The sequence below is a fragment of the Columba livia genome, chromosome 1 (genome assembly GCF_036013475.1).
Source record: "Columba livia isolate bColLiv1 breed racing homer chromosome 1, bColLiv1.pat.W.v2, whole genome shotgun sequence".
NCBI lineage: Eukaryota > Metazoa > Chordata > Aves > Columbiformes > Columbidae > Columba > Columba livia.
Window position 1 is genome coordinate 111,244,796 of NC_088602.1, and position 19,724 is coordinate 111,264,519.

Sequence of the window (19,724 nt, forward strand, 5' to 3'; positions counted from 1 at the left end):
TTGCCTGTAATGACTACCGCATGCAATATAATGAATGAAGCACTGAATAAAAAGCTCTTTGCAAGTTGCAGCCATGTGAATGGCAGGCCTTTCATTTTAAGACAGAGCCTTGCATCACAAATATTAGGCTTGATAAACACATTTTTAAGATGTTTAAGTATAACCATGAATGGGGTAGAGAACTGAGACAGTAGATATGGCATCTGATTTCTAGAATTTCAGTCTGGCTGTAGCATTTTGAGAGACTCAAAATCTACTTCTGTAAAAGCAAAAAAATAATTTCTGAAAAGTACATTACATTTTGGGTTTGATGTAATGCATGGAAAGGATGTGGTTATTATTTTTATTCTGGCTCAAGCTCATATTTTCAGGTATTTCATATATATTCTGCTCTTTGTAAACGTTCTTCCACTACCCACCTGCAGTAACACTGCGTAGATTGTGAGCAAAAAGGGGTATGTTCCTCTGGCACAGGTTGAAGATACTATGATGAGGTACTAAGGACACTTGCGGCTGGCATTAGATGAGCATCTATGAATCCCAGACTGTACCTGGCCTGTCCAAAATTTGCAGCTGCCTGGCTAGCAGCTAGTGTGCAGTCAGTGGAAAGGCATAGGTGGGCACTTTATTATCATGCCAATATACCCCTTAGTAATTGAAATGATCTTTGACAACTAAGCTGAAAGTCTACTAGGCATTATTTCAGGTGCAAGGCCCATGCTTCATAAAGTTTGGACTCTGAAATAGACCAAGGAATACTGATTTGCGAATTATTCCTAGTCTTCTGTTTGAAGACGTATTTTAAATACAGTAACGATTGCATTGTAATAATCAGATATATTTGCGAAGGCTTATCATGGGAACCTGTACTTCTAAGGATGATGAGAGGCTATATAATAAATGAAGTACTGAATAAGTAAAGAATTCTCTACAAGACACTTTTTACATGAGTGGGAAGCCTGCGATTTGAAGCTAAAGCTTTACCTTTGATCTTGATCTGAAAGTGTCCTGAGCATTGTGTTGCAAGATGCTTCTTGCAGTGCAGCCTCTCCCTTTGTGTCACCACCTTGGCTTATCAGCTAACGTAGGTCAGATACTGCAACTGCATTTACTGACATCAATGTGAGTCCTGTTGCCAAAGCAGCCCCCTGCAAAGCCAAATCAACAACAAAACCAAAATTATTATCTTACAGGAACAGTGTGTTACTCAGCACCAGTTTTATTTAATCAATTTCAATCTAGTTTCTAAATTTTGAATATGACCACCTTTAATTTCCAAACCAATTTTGGACATGCTGAGCTTTAGCTGGATCTGAGTTGTTGTTCTTCTGCTGTGCCCCAACCTCAGTGTCTGATCTCTGTGTTATGCTACTGAATACTTACCAGGCACAGGTTTCCTCTCCAAATACCAGCTAATGAATATAGTTGATCACCTTCCTCCCACTTATTTATTTCAGGTATAAAACATCCTACACAAACAAGTAGATTCATAGATGCTGGCACTTTTGTTATATTCCCAAAGGAAAATCACTTCAGGCTCCCTCACATGTGCCTTTTGTTCTTCAAGTCTTAATAAAAAGAGAATGTAGATCAGGTGAAACTTTTATTAAGTCTGATGGCTCTCACAGACATAGAACAATACTACTTCCCTTGTAGATGCTGTTGTTGTTTCTGTGCCATTGCTGCTGATTTCTAACAGCCTTGCTTAAATAAAAAAGCCATTTTTTTAGAGGGAAAGATTATGCTTTCTCACCTTACCTGATAGCTTTTCCTCTCTTAAGAAGCCTTCTGACAGGATCTATCATTATACACTGACCTCTTAATTTGTTTTTCCTACATGCACAGTCTTGCAGGTTTAACAATGTCTTCACTGCATAATGAAGACTGCACTATATCCAAGGAGAAAAATCAATTTCTGACATAGTTCTAATCAGGGAAACAAAAATGGAAGAACTTGAACAAATCTAGGACACATTTGCAGCACAGGGTTAACTTAAGATCAATACACAGAAAAGTGTAGTCTTTGGACCTCAGGGAAACAATAGTCAGTGCAGAAGTTTATATAATTTACAAAAAGGAAGGTGATCTCATGTACTATAGAATCACGGAAGTGAGAAATGGAAAAAATGTACTTGATCGTCTTGGCCTCAGCTTAGGCTTGTACTGTGCAACACGTTATCTGGTGCCTTCTCCAGATTTCTTTTAAAGATGACTTACTGTTTGTTGCGATCTGTGTTCATTTCCAGAGAACAATTTTCAGTCAGAGCTGAGAGAGGAACCGAATTTCCTTTGTCTTAGTGTCAGGTTATTTCTCCCATTTTTCCCAGATAAAGACAGCTTGCCTCCTGACATTAATTGCATTGGAAGGATGGACAGTTTATCCCTGAGAAATGACAGTACTACTTAATACAGACAGCACCACTATCAAGAAAAAAAAAAAAAAAAGGCCAATGTATGTTTCTTGAATTAAAAATATGAGAGTCAAGTATTCATGGTTACAGCCTGGTCATCATTGGAACAGCTTGCACAGAAGAATCAGCAGTGGATGGTGAGCTGTACTGGTGCTTAGAACAGATAGAATGGGGAAGAAAAGCAAGCCTATAAAGCTGTCACCTGTTGAAAAGCTTGGAATTCGAAAGGTTAAGGGTCTAAAGGCAAAAAATGTAATGGCTAAAGGAGTGGATAGTTTCACTTGGATTTGTGTCCAGTTTGAAACATCTTGGAGAACTTCACAGAGGTTTACTTGCATGGGTATTAGACTTCCTCTAAATCACACTCCCTCCATGAATCTATAGTCCACTTTCTCCATACCAGGCCATTTGCCTCTCAGACGTCAAGTATCTAATAGTGTACAGGTCTAGATCTCCCCTGTGTTTCAGATTCAAATTGCTTTTTCTGGCTTGACATGGGATCTAATTTGACCAGTTGCAGTACCAATGAGAGGTAGAAATACTTTTAGTTAAAAGCTATCCCTACACTTCATTTAAAAATTCCATGACTCAGAGAACATCAGAGAACTCAGAGAACTTCTCCGTGGCACCTCAGTGACCCCCACAGATGCTTCCTGCCTTGATTTCAGTCTGTTTGTAGCCTTTTGTAGGTTACTTGCATCCCACGCAGACATCCCTTGACCAACATCCTGTGAACCTCTAGCTGTGTTTCCTTGGGAGCGCTCAGCTTCCTACAGCAGAAGGATGGGTCTGTGCGAGCCTGCTTTGTTGTAGCCAAGCATTCAGGGAGTTCAGGTCACCTGTACAATGATGCAAACTGTGGCAATAGAACAGTCTCTGTAAATACAGTAACATTTCTGTTTGATTTTTAGCATTGACTCAGACTGTATTTTAAGTAGAGATGGTGAAGGCAAGTGGCTCAGGAAGGTAAAATCACAACAAGACTTGGTCTCCTCTGGCACTGTTCCACACATAGTTTATGCAGACTTATTCCAGACTCTATTCTGGGAGTGTACAACTTTTCCCTAATAACAGTATTAATAGTGATGCACTGCTCAAGCGTGTGACTGGCCTCCAGTCACCTGTTTTTGGAACAACTCAATCCCAAGCCAAATAAAAGCTTTCTAACTAGTAATGACACACTAGTACACCTGGTGCACTTCCTTGCAAATAGCTCCCTGTAAATGTATGAAGTGAATCTTAACATAAACTTTATAGGAAGTTTTCAGCCAAATGTAACTGTGAGTCTGAATTCCTCTCTTTCCTTTCCTCCCCAAATGCTCTTTAACTCCACTGCTGGGAACAATCCTTGGCCATTAAACCATAATGTTCAGCTATTGAGTTAGAATTAGGCTTGGCACAAAGGGTTACCTAAAGCTTAACACAAACCAGTTTTTCCAGGTTGTGTGTGAGGAGTGTGGTTTAAAAGAGTGGAAAGTTACCAGGAGCAGCACAGAGCCAGGTGTTAGTGGATAATCAGAAGGAAGGATCACAGAAATAACTGGGAAGCCTTAGCCAAGCAAATGGGATAGACAAGTTTGCATTTAGAGGGGGAAGTTATGACAGGGTCCCTAAACTCAGAGAATGAAAACCACAAGTTGTTAAGACAAATCTGAGCTCACTTTGCTCTGTCTGAGTGTAGTGAAGAAACTGAGGCAGAGAAATGTGCACAGCATATGTTATTGGTGTCAAGACCCATCAAGGCCTTGGGTCTTGGTTTTCTGTGCGGGGCATTTATATGCGGTTATATATATGTGCAGCATGTGCATGTGCCTTGTATGTGCATGTACATCATCTCATGCATGTTGTCTGCCACTGAAGAGTTAAATGGCAAAAAGGACAGCTTTGCTTTCTGAGGCAAAGGAAGTGCTCAAAGCAAGGAGGAGCAGGAGGCTAGCATCCAGAGTTGTGGGTAGGGAGGCAGACCACCATCTCTCACACAGCCTGCTAGATAAGGAGTTTGCACCACAATAGTATAGATAAAAAATCATGAAGAGGTTAGCCACTCTGATTTAGGTAACACACAGTCTCTGTGACTTCTTACTTATGCCAAATAGGCTCTTTTAGCTGCTTATTTTCCTTACCTTTGCACCATCATGGCACTTCAAGAGCAGGATAGTGCCTGGTGACTTCCAGCAGTCATGAGGATGTGAGATGGATCACAGTGGTCTCCTGAGCAGCCAAAGAAGGATTTTGACCAAACCTGTCATTCTGAAAAAAGGCTTTGCCTGTGCTTTCTGCTCCAGGGCAGTGCCAGGGAAGCAGGGGGCAAAGTCTTTCCCTGTGGGCACCCTACTTTCTCCTGACCTTGCCCAACAGGACTGCACCAGTGCTGCTGTGAGCAGGGCTGCCTGTGACCACAGGGGCTGTTCAGCAGACTTACTACCATGAAGATTTCTTTCCTGTGCCTTGTGACTCACTGGAAGGTGAGATGAATCCCATTGTACATCTGGTAGCCAGTGCTCCGCTGATGGCATTAACGGGTTTTCTGCTGGCTGTGACCTAGTGCAGGCTTAAATGTCTGCACTGCAGATGGCCATGTTCAGTGAGGTGATTCCCTTCCTTTGAGAGCTATTTTGTGATCTTTGCACAGAGGAGGCTATACAAGTGCAAGGTGTTATTAGATTTAGTGATGTATTTCTATAGAAAAAATGATCTGACAAGGAAGTTGCTGAGTCCGTTCACAAGACTGAGGACATCCTACCTGGTTTAGAGATTCATTATACAGAGGAGAATATCATCTCTCATCTTCTTCTGATGTCTGTTATCAGTTGGGATCACAATGGCTCTGAGACTAGATTACTGTGCACATCTGCAACAGCAAAGGCAGTGAAGCTCTAGTTTTGATGTGGCTGCTGTTAGGCGCTGCTGTAATGTGAATTACAAGATGGGCAGATATTCTGGACAGATGAGACTCTGTCCACCTTGCTCCTTTGGAGCAGCTTCTGGCTTTCAGCAAGGTACTTTTGTCAGGGTGCCATCATATGACCTGTGGTTTTGTATGTCATATCATGGATTTCTTCCAGCATTCTCCTTTTCAAGAGGCATCGCAGCCTACTCCATGGCTAGTTTAATGGGCCAGTTCATGGAGTGAGCCATTACTTAGTGTGAGAAAAGGGTCAGAATCTAGTCCATCAATGAACTGGCATTATTAAATTTAATTCTTACTGGATTTTGTTGCATCTCACCCTTCCTGGTTGCTTCCCATAATGTATTTTAGCCATAATATTAAGGTCAGAATACTGAAACAAATATATTAATGTTCTGAATCTCTTTTGCTGAGAGAAGGCAAAGGAAGATGGGAGCTCAATAAAAATTTGGATTTTTTCTCCTGCCAAACCCTGTGTTTTCCGTGAAACCTGTTTAGAGAGATCAAACAGTGCCTGGCCAGAGGTGCAGGCTGCTTTTGCATCACCTCTTCACAGCCAGACGCCTTGCATCTGAGCAGGTGACAACCTCAGGGGGGGATGCCCTGTGCCAAAATGGCCCATGGTCAAAGGAGCCAAAAACACAGGGGTTGAGAGCAGCTGCGGGTGTTGCTCATATGGAGGGCCACCATCCCTGCCATCAGCAGGGTACCACAGTCCCCCACCAAGGAGGCAGCAGTGGCTTAGTGGGAGGCAGCCACCCTTTGCCACCACACCAGTGTCACCTTGTCTCCAGGGTGCTGCAGAGCAGAGGGAGGGCATCTAGCATCTGGTAGGGCACAGGCAGCTGTGCAGGAAGGGGACAGCAGGCTGAGTGGGAAGGGGGACAAAAGGAAATTCATTGATGGGAAGCAGAGGGGATTACAGTCTTGTTTTTATTTTTAACAACGGGCAGCTGTGAATTTTTACGCAGGATTATTTTAGGTCTCGGGCCAGGCTGTTTCATGCTTCATTGGTGCCTGACTTTCCCCTCCAGCTATCTGAATCCAAGTGATATTATTTGCAATTACTTCGAGAAAGCAGAAGCTCAGAGGGAGTGCCCTTGGTGAATGGATGCAATTTCTGTGCTGTGGCTGCTCAAAAGCTATTACGTCTCTGCTATCTCTGGCTGCCTGCCAGAAGGAAGGATTCCTTCCAGAATTAATTGCATTTCTCACTTATAGATATTCCAAGGAGTGGGGAGCAGACTCACAATCGGTTTATTGCCTTGCAAGTAAATAGCGTCATGTCTTCTCATGTGTGCTGTAGAAGGGCAGTACAAGCAAGAAGACAGACATGCCACTGATTTTCAGGTCTTTGCCCATAGTCAAAAATTACTAAGGAGAGGTGAGAAAGAGAAAATTACTTCAGTATCACGCTCATTCTTCCTTCCCATATGGAGTAAGTGGGGGCTGCTTCTACAGAGTGTTATTCACAGTGATGTGCAGAAGCCGTTGCCACTTTGCTTTGCTGCGTGAAAGAAGGATATTCAACAAAACCACAAACTCAGGATCTTTGGCTTTGTTTCATTTAAATATTACTTATTTTGAGCTACCTTGACTGCATCTATATTACATGCTGAGTAGGTGCACAGATTTGAACTTGCCTATCATCTACACAACATAGTCACATCTGGGTGCAGGCTTTGAACAAGGTTTGAGATGTGCTGGCTCAGCTTGGACTGTCTTTAGTGCAGGAGCCTTGCTTGCAGCACAGGGCAGGACAACCGTGTTATTCCCTACCTGGTCCACCCCCATACATCACATGCACTTCTGTCACCCTGGCTGCTGGTAGGAGGGACATCAATGGCAGGGTGCCAGGCCACATGGCACAAGAGCAGATGGGAACTTTTAGGCAGTTGTAGTACATCCTGCCCATGTAACATGTGGGATGCTCTGCACAGAGCTTGTGGCCTCCTCTGCTGATCAACGTGGCCCTGGGGCAAGGGAGCAGAGTGAGCTTCAGCCCCTGGCCCAGCACCAAAAGGAACTGCCTGGATTTGGCAGGTCTGTGAGGTTTGTTTATGAAAAACAGCCTTTAAATCTCAATTGCATTATGACAGCCCTGTCCCTTATCATGCTCATGAGGTAGGGAGCTATGCCAGCCACACTCTGCTGTGGGCATCCTCCGTGGGGCTGTGTCAGGTCCATGCGGAGCAGCTGCTTCTTCCCCTTCCTCCTTTGCAGGAAGGGAAGGAGGCCTTGACTGAGAAATCTCCCTCCTTTCCTATGTCTCTCCCTCCCTCTCTCCCTCTTTCCCTCTCCATATAATTAACTTACAGGGTGGATTGTAATCTGATCCTATAGATTTCTGCTTGGTAACTTCGGTATTTATGAGAGGCACGTTGAGACATTATGTATTACTAACGTTTTCATTAGATGCATTCAACAGCCCCTAAATGGTGGTTAGATAGCAAGAATTAGGCAAAGGGGAAGAAAATATGAAAGAGAAAAGGAAAGGAGAAAAGAAAAAACAAAACAAACAAACAAAAAAAACAACCCACAACAAAATCCCTTTTCTTCTTCTCTCTCTTTTAATACCAATGTGCCAAAGAGCCTAGTGCTGAGACCTTTTGTAAACTGTCACAAAAAGATTCATGTTAAAAAAAGATACCAATTTATTAAAGCACTGAGGTCATTTTATCTGCTGCCTTTTGATCTCTTCCTCTACAAGGGAACAAAGAAAATTAGAAAACAAACTAGCTGTTCATGTAACCTAAATGGAAGCAGAAAATGCAGCTACTGCACGGCTCTACATAGCCAGCTGCTGTCCTTCTCTGGGTCAGCTCTATTCACTTTTCTTCTATTACACCAAGACTGAAATAGTATAATATTATTGAAGATATTTGTATATGACAGGTTAGATAAATGAGGTTAGTGGTACTTGATAAGGGGCTACATTCCTCCTTCTCCACCCGCCAAGCAGAATCTAATTCATTCAACACCCCTAAGGTGCTGGGGTGGCTACTTATGGTAGCCACCATGCTGGCGGTGCTACCGTCCGTAGAATGGTACGTGCTGAAAACATACCCTGGAGTCAGCATCTGAGCAGTGTTACAAGTCATGGGCCAGATCCCCAGGGGGGATTCAGATGTCTGACGGATGTCTTACATCCCTGCTTTGCTACTCCACTGCACATAACCACAGAAGCATGCCGGTTCTCTCAGGGTCCATGTTTCCATCCATGAAATCACTGAGGTACCTACACTACCGTCTCTACCCATGCACATATCCACCCATGCCAACAGCTTGTGCTTGAGCACAAGTGGGAACCACACACCTTGGCTCCTTCACCTCTGGAACCCAGTGCAGAGTAGGACAGAAGGAATGATATGCCACCTTAAACCCAGAAGCTGTGGGGAAACCCACAACATACAGTGCGGCCACTCACCCCATACCTTCCCATGCACAGAAGCAGGAATGGGATCCTATAGACTTTCCACCCCGGGGGGCTCACAGGAACTCGTGAACTGTAGAGTGCCGGCAGACAGGCACGCTATTGCAATCTTTCCTAGCTACGCTGTTCCGCTTGGCATAAATAATTAAATGCTATTGGGTCGCACAAAAAGGAAGTGAGATTAGCTTGGGAAGACACTTGCTTGGGAGGCAGAATAGTTAGACTGAAATCCCTGTTTGGGCGTTTAATTATTTATACTGAGCGGAACATTTTTGCCTAAAGAGATTAAAAGACATCCACCTAATTTAGGAGTCTGCTTATCATTAAGTTTAGCAGTATTCAGACAGAACATTAAGATGACTATTAGTACATATCTGCTTAAACAGAATCTGGTCTTTTGTTCACCATTCTCAAATTGACAAAAAATGCACAATGTTTGCTTTGTGCACAGCTCCAACATTAGTAATGCAATCATCATTGTTCCAAGAGAGCATTAGTATTTCTCTAGTAAGAAATCATCTGACTTTCCAGTCATGGCCACTGAATTAGCAAAAATTATACAGATATATAGAAATGATTGAGTGCTGTTTCAGAAAGGTGGAAATTTAAATTAGTATTGTCTCGTGTGGAATGCATTGAAAGATGCAGCTTAAAATGTGAGACGGGTCATTTATACCAAAAAAGAAATCACAGATTTGATTATTTATTAGAGTTGCTTTAAAAGTGAACTGCATAAACAAAAGGATCCCATTCACGTGATAGAAAATGTTTGTTTAGAATTCAGAATTTGATTCCTTTAGCTACCATCAACGAAATGACCTTGGTGTTAAAATATTAGTGGAAAATTTGATTCAGCTGGTGAATGCTGCAAGTGGAAATAATGATTGTTGGCTGTTTGCATTAAAATGGAGAGCTGATGTGACAGCTGATTTGGTTGAACTTGACATAGCTGTATTAACCTACAGTAGCCAAGTGAGGTGAAGTCTAGCCTGTGGTCACTGGAAAAGCAATGGAAAAGTGGGGAGCCCAGGATCCTGTACATGGACAGGCAGCTTGAGCTGCTCATTAAACCAAGAGGTATGCCTCAGTAGTTTTTTGAGAATATTTCTGCAGCAGTACAGCTCACTCAAACTGATGTTTTGCAATGGGCTTGGAATATAAGATTCACACCTATTTATCGTTGTGCACATTCCCACTGAGGTTACTGGGCAGCCAAGGGGCATGGCTGGCCAGGGACTATCCTGAGACAGGAGGGTGTCCTTCACATCTGTATTCTTCAGCTGCGTCCTGCACATCTGCCCTGCTCTGATTCCCTAAAGTTTTGTAGCCCAACAGCTGATCTCACACACCAGCTGTCTGAAGCCAGCACATTGCCATTGCCATCACTGTCATGACCATGCAGACTCCAGGATCTTGAGACCTTCATTTCTTTCCAAGGTCAAGAGGATCTCTTGCATTTTCAGGTGTGACTAGAGCTTCAGAGGGAAAGTGATGCAGCAGCGACTGCTCTTTTATGTCATGAACTTCACTGAAATGCTGCTGAAATACAAAGGAGTAACATTGGTGTTGTTAAGCAGAAGGTACACTGCCATTGTTAGGAAAGCCATTTATGTCAAGGTTTTCAAACTCCCGGATAATCTGGAAACTGCTTACTTATTCATCTCAAGTAACTGATTTTGCCTAAGAGGCTCTCCCTGATTTCACTCCTTCAGTGCTATTAACACTTCTTATCAACTATTTTCTTGTTAGAGCAGAATTCAGAGAGCTTTTATGTGCTTGTTATTGTTCAGAAAACTTCTTTGCTTATCCATCATATATGATTTCCCTTATCTGTGTTTTCAGACTACATCTTGGCAGGAATATACCACGGGGCAGTATTAGTGTTCCCAGTTTCTGATTAAGTCACCAGCCACATCAGTGTCCAAACCCACAATAACACCATCCATATTTTATGCTCACATTAAACAAACAAGCCATTCCAGGTTGTTTCCCAAAGGAGAAAATGGCAAAGCTGGGGACAAGGGTCAGTGTCCCAGTTTGGACCCCACTCACCACATAAAAAGCTCAGAAGGTTGTAACGGGATCCTAGTACTCACTGATTTGAATAATAGAAAAGAGAAACATGAAAACCTTCTGAGTACTTTTCTTGTAAAGAGGACTCAAAGTGGGTAAAAATGGCACTAGGTGCCAAAACTTTAAGATCTCACTTCAAATTCTGGTCTGCGTGTCCTTAAGGTGGGGTGCAGGATCACATGCGAAGTATTTAGGTTTCCTTACATCTGCCTCTGCTCTTTAGAGCTACTTACACCTTCTTGCACCTGCAAACTGGGGCTGAAGAAAGGTGGAAAGAGGTCAAAGCAGAAGGAAAGCTTCCTTCTAGGAGCTTCTGTGCTTTGCTGTAATTGCCTCTTCTTCTCCCCTCTCAACATGCGGGTTATATAAAGTTCTCTCAGCTTCATGGCAGTCTGAAAAAGGGATTTAGCTTTTTTAGAGTAAAAATGGGGCTGATGCGATGCTCTGAAATGAGAGGACAATTGCAGTGTAAAATTGGCTTGCATGTGCACGACAGACTGGATGGTGATGTGAAAGGAAGATTGTAAGGGCTGATTTCATTAAAAGGCTGTGAAAGCAGCATCTGAATGGGTATGTCTGGAATGAAAAGGCATCTGGGGGGACCATTTTCCCGCAGGGTGAGGCTTTTGGTGTTTGGCTTTGCAGGTGCTAGCTACAGAAATGCTAGAATTCAAGAGTACACACTTAGCTTTAAGTCTCAGATAGGCCACATTTTCAAGGATGTGCATGGATACATCAATAATTTTAAAGATTTTAATTTTATTTTCTGAATGCATGGGAAATTTTGGTTTTCTTTTCAGAGGTAGAGTGATCTTTCAGGAGTTTTGTTCAAGATCTTTCCAGTATCATGTAACATCTGCCTCCATTGTATTACCATTTAATAAAGGACTCTCTATATAATAAAGACAGTCCAGAACAGGGAAAATTAATGAAGCTTACAGGTTTGTGTCAATGTTTTTTGTGTTCAGACATCACAATGAGTTTCAACCCAAAAATGGGACTCTCAGGTGTGGTCACAGTACAAAATATTAAACTTGTTGTTAATGACAAAAGGAGCTGCAAGTTGACAGCTAGACACTAAACAAAAAAATTTTGCCCTTCTGTAATAGCTACATAGTGGAACTACATCTGTCAGTCACACATAGCAAACTATTTAAATATATAAGATGTGCTCCAAAACCCTGCAGAAAAAACCTGCTGACAGCAGCACTGTGCATTGGCAACATGCCACTGGCAGGTGCCTGTGGTTAAAGACATGACCCAAATTTTACGCGTTGCCACAGATATTTCAAGAAGGGAAACTGAAGCACATGTTGATTCATAAAATGCACTAGTCCTTTTCATAAAATGCACTTTCCTTTTTCTTTTTTTTTCTTTTTTTTTTTTTTTTTTAACTTAGTAATCTGTAATCAAGTTGAAATTGTCTGTCTAATGAGTTATTTGCTACCACAAACCCCAGTGATTTATTCATGAACATTGTTGAGGTGCCTGGGCAAAACCAGTCATAAATCATTACTCACATAGCTGAAATTTTTGTCAACATCTTTCATTTCCAATTTGTATCAGGACGGGGCTTGCATTCACTTGAGTGCACAGAATGACAGGTTGAAACTAGAGCTAGGCTTAAAGTGATTTACACACACAAGAGAGCTCCTCTCCTTTGGTGTGAAGTACAGGGGGAGATTCTTACTGAGTGTGATACTCAGCAAGCATTCACAATATTTACTGAGCATAAAGTTGCCTCCATTAGATGAATTTTTACCAGCAGAGTTATTATTCATATGTGACGGACATAAATAATAGAGCCAGAAGACCTCAGCGTGCTACATTCTCAAAGGCACCATGATATATAGGGATTTGAGTGGGCAGCATTAGTATTATGCAAGTGACTTGTTAATGAAAACATGTAATTTAAGGAACACTCATTTCTGAGGGTGGAGAAAAAGATCTTTAAGTAGGAATTCTCGGTCAGTTGGAAGTGGTATAGACTAAGGATCTCTGATTTATATTTAACAAGAAAGCAGGAGTGCAAAGACACGCCTTTCAAAAGCTAGAAAAGCAAGCGTGTCCCTCACTCAAGCCTCAGGAAACAGGATCAGGCTCCAGGGGAAAGAAAAGGAATTTATGTAAACACAAACTGCAGCCGGACGTTTAGTTGAAATATTTGGTCCTTTAAAATCGGAACAAATACCTTCCGGAGAGCTGGCTGCCTAGGTTCTGGGGTTTGGTAGAGTAATATGTTCCCTTGGATTTTTATTCATGTCACCATAATGAAAGCTGACTTGCTTTTTGAATAATATATACTCTATCTACATAGTGAAATGAAATGAAATAAACATCATTTACTGCAGGTTTATTCAAAGGGTGCCTCATACTACGCAGAGTGCCCATTAGAGCTGTAAGGGTTTTTCAATACAAGGAATGGAAAAACTAGCAGAAAGTACATTTTAATTGTAAGCAAAATACCTAACTTTCTGTGATTCTGTGAAAATACCTTTGAAAAGCTTGTGTCTCCTGCCTTGTAAACAGATGAAGGAGACATTGCACTGGCAAAGTACATGCTAGCTTTGGGATGTCACATGGCCAAAGACCAGGACCTGGAAACCTTGAGTCTTTTTATGACAAAACGTATCTGTGAACACAGAGCAAAACAGACTTTGCTTTGGCATTTCCCTCAGCAATGTCTGGATGCAAAGGAAAAAGATTTAGGGCTTGCCTTGTCACACCACCCGGGAGGAGCTGTTAGCACATTTGACACCTCTTTCAGCAGCTTCTGCAAGGGGCAGCCATCAGTTGCTGCTGGCATGTAGCAATCAACTTATCCCCATAACAAAAGACTATAGGCTGCAGCTGGATCTGATGACTAACTGGAGAGCAATACCGGAGTGGAGGGAGTCAAACTGTAGAAATGTCCCTGGTAAAATGGTACTTGTCATATAAACTTTTGAGGGTGGCTTTTCCTCCATCATCTTGTCATAAGACTGAATCAAATGATCTCAGCAACCATTGCTGCTGACGGCTTTTACATCTTGTATAACAAAACACCCCACAGTGTATCAGCCACCGGTTGATCAGGGGTGGCAATATTTATCCTCGATATTCTGCTAAAGCATCAGGAACCACAAAGCATTTAGATACACATCTTCCTTTCTCCTTGCTTGTCCTAGTTATTATAATATACTGCATTTGCAGTATGCTTAGAAGATATTGCAGTAGAAAGTAAATGATTTAGAATTTAGCTGCCCTTCCACATGTGTCTCTTCCACAGATCACTTGCATGCAGGACTCTACATAACCAAGTTAAGAGGCAAGTGACACCACAAGTGGCAGCATATTTTTCATGCCTCAACTATTGTAACTCCCTGTGCTATGGGCTGCTCCTGTCCCAGCCCTCCAGACAAGCACAAGTGCAGAATTCATCTGCCTGATTTACTTCACCAGTGCAAGGAAGACCTAACAACCTCTACACCTTTACCAACTGGTCACATTGACTATCCATCCCTATCTGGATCCAATGCAACACAGTCCTCCACTGATTTTTTGTATACTGTTACTAATGTTATTTAAGTGAATGAAAATAAACAGCAAAAAGATAGGGTATATAACCTCTAACCGTAAATCTTTCCAACAGTTTTTGCAGTAGAAATAGGTCCTGTACATAAGGAAGAGTTCTATGAAGCCTGGTAGTCTAAAGGATTAAATCCATATAATCTCATTCTATTGTGGTGGAAAATGCAGTCTTTGGAAGTGGACAGTCCTATGAAATGGATAAGAAAAGGTGGCCCTAACTGGATGTATTATTGTTATACTAGAATAAAACCCATTCCAGAAAATGAACGCCAGAAGCCATGTGAGCATTCAGCTGGACAAAACATCTGCGTTTCAAGAACACAGTGGGAAGTGACCATATGTGAGAGGAATCCTAATTCCTTTGTTCAAAGCTAAACATGAAACTATAACAGGAAGCAGGTGATTAGAAGCAGAGCCTGACTGCAATACCTGATAACCAAACAGGTATGAGCGATTTAGAGATGTCTAAAACTTGTATTAACAGAAAATCATGACATCTACATTGGGGTTTTTTTGGAAGTGGAAAGGGTTTCATTTTTAAGAGTATCTATACACAAGCCAGCATGAAGCAATCTGGTTGAGAGACAAACTGAGGACAGAGTTGCTCAGTGCACCAGAAGCAGATGTAAGACTGGGAACAGTAGATGTCCTCATGGTTTTATGGGACTCTGTGGGCATTAGGAACCCCTGCCACCGAGCTGTGATTTCATTTGCATACCTTTATAGTCCAGAGCACTTTTTTCTTTTTTTAGTTGAGGACATGAGCTGGGGCCTAGCAATAATTAGCTGGAACTCTAACAGAAGAACAGCAAAGTGATGTCCAAACATGGACTTACTTCTGCTAACAAAAAACCCTTCTGAAGTCAATGCTTGCAAATAGAGCAGAGCAGGAAGTATTTTCCTGTGTCTATACAGTTCTCTGCTAAGAAGGGTCTGGCTCTCTCAAGAACTATAAATAGTCCCAGTATCTTCTAAGTTAATTAACTGTGCAATGTACCAGGTGTTACTCCATGATGAGTTTGTGCACAGGATTTTTAACTAGCACAGTGAAGATAAACAGAGCTCCAGTAGCATGGAGAGCTCCATCCGCTCCCACTTGTGTGTCTGTAAGGAATCTTGGCAGGATCCAGACCTCGGCACTAACCACAGTAACGCATGTAGCTTCAAGGGGAAGGATTCATTTTACCTAATTCAAGTTTTTTGGCAGGTAGATGCCCAGCCTAAGATAGTTGTGCAGGTTCTTTCTGTAGTTAGTGGAGACATACATGCATTTCCATGAGTAATTTGTCCCACTCATCTCAGGTGGAAGCCAATCTGACGTAGGATTTCTGCAGTTTTTTTCCCATACTTGATTGTGCATCCAAATCCTTGCACTCTCTCTTTGGTCCTTGACTAAATCCGTGCTCAAGGCAGCTGGTTCACCAAAAATATGCTCCCTTCCCTTTCCTTCCCTGTTAGCTTTTGGCTGGATCAGTTATTGTGAGTGGCTCGTAGTGCAGTTTTAGGATGAGAGTCTAAGCACCATACATGACATTAAATGCAAAATTTTGAGAAGACGCAAGTTGAGATTAACACCTTGTTATTTGTCACAATCATGGTTGGGGGGGCTGGGGAAGGAACAGACAAGAAGGGAGAACCATTTAACTTCACACAGTTTTACCAGGAAGTGTTAATCTTGAGAAGCAAGTGCACTTTGAGGTAGTCTGACCTCCTCTTCTTCTGCCTGGTGACCTCTGTCTCCCCCGTTTACCTCAAGGTTGTTCCCCATTTGAATGTGACCTGGATAGAGTCACGCACACACTCTCACCACATTGAAGAGGGTAGGAGTGAACAAGAGCTGAGAAAGAGTTGAAAAGTAAGCTGTGTGAGAGGGACAGTTGCAAAACAGTACAGGGAGGTCACACACAGTTTACTTGAAGTATCGAATGCACCTCTTGCCTAACTGGTGCCCCAGTGTCTCAACAACAACTCAAGAAAAGCAAAATTGCCTCAAAAAGCAAATCATTGCTATAAAGGGATTTCCTTTGTGTTGGAGCTATTTGTTATTTTTTTATCTTAGTATCTTAAATCTATTTATGTTTCACTATGACTAGTGGTTGCAGTCCTTGATTCAAACACTTAACTGTTTAATCTAGTCCTAAAACCAAATAGATTTTACAGATAATTAAATTTTGACTCTGTGATCAGAAAAACCACAAACCCAGAAAGAAAACCCTGATATTCAATGCACTCCCTGGGCCAAAGCAGCATTTTGACTGAGACAATTCTGCCTCTTGATTTTCTACTGCCAGACTTTGGTCACCATCAAATGTGTTAGTATGTCCTTCCACTACAGTGGGACTAACCCTGGGTGAAGGTAGGCCTCAGCAAGAATGATGGATAACTTGGGCCCTCAGCAGCTACAGGTGGAAGGGGAACGAAAGAAACTACTCTTTTGGTAATTCAGCTCAGATTTTCTCTGATTAGTTTATTACCACTTGAGCCCCACAATGGTGTTACTAAGCCTAATCCACTTATTAAACAGGATCTTGTTCTCATGTATGTGGGTGCAACCCTACGGTAGTTCCACTGGAGCTCCTGCTGCTGCTTTAATTCACTTGACCAGGCAATTTTTATTCACATGAACACATCTAGAACATGTTATTCACATTAATAGCTCCAGATTTTTCTTCTAGGCTGGCAGCCTTGGCACCAGTTTCAGACACCTGCATTCACTTGACTTCAGTGTAGATGCTGTGAGCCTGCTGTACAGGCTCTCACTATAGGCAGTGGAGAGCTGGGGCTTGATTAGTTGCCTTCATATTAGCATCTGTCAGGGCCAAGGACATCTTTGATTACTCTTCATTGCCTAACGGCACTGAACACTTAAATTCAAGCAACAGACTTGAGCCCTGATCAGTTCAGCCAGTGGAGCCTAAAGAGGGATTCAGAGCACAAGCACAGGTGCTCACTTGAGGATGAAGGGCAACAAAGCTGGTGAGGGCACAAGTCTGATGAGAAGTGGCTGAGGGAACTGGGGCTGTTCAGCCTGGAGAAAAGGAGGCTGAGTCGCTCTCTGCAACTCCCTGAAAAGAGGTTGTAGCATAGAAGGTGCTACTTCTCCCAAGTAGCAAGTGATAGCAAGAGAGGAAATGCCCTCAAATTGCTTCAGGGAGGTTTAGATTGGATATTAGGAAAATTCTTTTCATGGAAAGGGTTGTCAGGCATTGGAAGAGGCTGCCCAGGGAAGTGGTTGTATCCCTGAAGGTGCTTAAGAGGCATATAGATGAGGCTCTTTGCGACATGGTTTAGTGCCAGTGTTAGGCTAATAGGTGGACTCAATGATCTTGAGGGTCTCTTCCACCCAAAATGTTTCTATGATTCTGTGAAGTCAAAGGGCTCCACACGCCTTGGACTGTACTGGCTGGACCTCCAACACTATAGTAGGAGCAAGGGCACATAGTATATATGTAGGCACCTGAACCTCTCCCAAGCCATCCAAGGGTAGGTCTGTGCTCATGTGTGCACTGTTCATATGTTGAGCTGGCTACAGCTGGGTAGGCAGGTGAGCGAGAAGCTCAACCCATTGCGATGGACACACAGACTCCCTGCAGGGTGTGCTCATTTAGGCTTGGCAATGCCATAACCAGAGCCATAGGGCTTCTGGCTGCACTGAGCAAAACCGACTCGGGACTGCCTGCAAACACCAGACATACCCCAGGAACTAAATATCTTTTCCCTTTTAGAATTTTGACCACAAGGTTATTATTTAAAGAAGCCGAGTTTTCCACATAATCAAACATAAATACTAACAATTTATTTTCCTTAGCGTTCAGGGATTATGACAGGTTCTGTTTCTTTCACTGTTGTTTGTAGAACCATGTTCATTATTATTGTTTGTTTTTCTAGCACATTCTTTCTGCCTGCGAGTTTTGACACTTTGTGATCTTATTTGTTCTGCAGTGTTATCTCTTAAAACTATCCCTGGCTATATACTACCTTTTTAATTTTCAAACTGTATTAGAAGAATCCTTGAAGAACTCAGGCCAACAAACAAACAATATTTTTCACATAATGTCCCCCTGAGAAACTGTCTTCAGAGCAATAGGACTTTCATTCCTAAATTCTTTACCCAGCAAATACGAGTGTTGAATTTTCTACTTTCTGTCTTAAGAAGAATAAAAATGTCCACGAGAAGAAATATTCTGAAACATTTTGATTCCAAAATATCCATGTATTTCATTTTGACCTGTTTAATAGACCTGAGTTCCATTTCAGGCCACCTGAGGCCTGAACTGGATTTCTCTGTTGTGGTCCATTGCCTTGTGATGTTGTGGTTTTGGAGCATGACACACTTATTTTTCCATGGAAAACAGTCTGACCACACTGTGCTTCCCCTAATGATACCCCCTTCTCATAGGTGTTATTTTGGAAAGTGTTGGCCTTCTGGAACTCCAGCAAAAAGCAAAGTAAGAGTTTGTTCCTGTGTATCTAAGTGGCATGATAAGTTAAAATTGATCAGACTTGAAATTAAAGATATTGAGCACAGGCTTCAGAACTAAGCTGAACTTTAAAAAAAAAAAAATTTGAAATCTGAAAAAATTAAACAAAGTTTCTAACTGACCATGTCTTATTACTTACTGGTGTAAGAAACTATTATCGGCTGCAGTACAACAGGGGGTTCCGGGAAATGTAAGTCATGCATTAAGCACAAAGCCAAATTTAGTGTTGAGGAAATTGGGGGTGATTTCCAACCCTTTGCAAATGTCATATGTCAACTGTTCGTATGCACCAGCAAGCAAAGTCAAGCTATATTTTAATAAAAACATAAATATAACCTTGATGGTGTTACAATTTGCTGTAAGATACTTGTAGACTTGATGTCACCTATTTATCAAACTGATTTTAGATTATCTTGCTTTTTCTTATGTGAATATTTCTTAAGACAATACTTCTATTAGGTGACCAGATGAAACAGTTCAGAAGTACAGAGTTTCTGAAGTATTGAAAATGTCAGATAACTGATTAATATGAGTGCATAAGGAAATATTACTGCCCGCCCAGACACAGTGGCACCCACATTTGCCACCCAGCATTTTTCCCCTGAGAAACTAGCATCCAATTAAGCTTTCCTCAAGCCCTGGGTAGACAAATTTACAGTAATTATCACTTTGTAAATTGTCACTCATGGCTGTCTCTTTATGGATGACATAATTACAGAGTCATATTACAGATAACGTTATTTTTGGGTAGTTTATGCTAGACACCTGTCAGTAAATAGCTCTTCTTTAAGCTTTTTCTCTGTGGATACATCTCATAAATATATCTTTAGAAAGTACTGTACATCAGA

At 41.9% G+C, this 19,724-nt stretch overlaps 1 long non-coding RNA gene across 6 annotated transcripts in view; it reads right to left on the reverse strand.

Annotated features, from left to right (window-relative positions):
• The window catches only part of LOC110354907 (uncharacterized), a 49,210-nt gene extending 40,077 nt beyond the window's left edge, over window positions 1–9,133 (reverse strand). For all 6 annotated transcript variants that reach the window (XR_010474494.1, XR_010474490.1, XR_010474493.1 and 3 more), the window contains exons 1-2: window positions 8,754–9,133; window positions 985–1,148 (exon numbers count right to left, since the gene is read on the reverse strand). This is a non-coding gene — a long non-coding RNA (uncharacterized LOC110354907). The remainder of the gene's footprint in view (window positions 1–984; window positions 1,149–8,753) is intronic.
• Window positions 9,134–19,724: the final 10,591 nt, after the last annotated feature.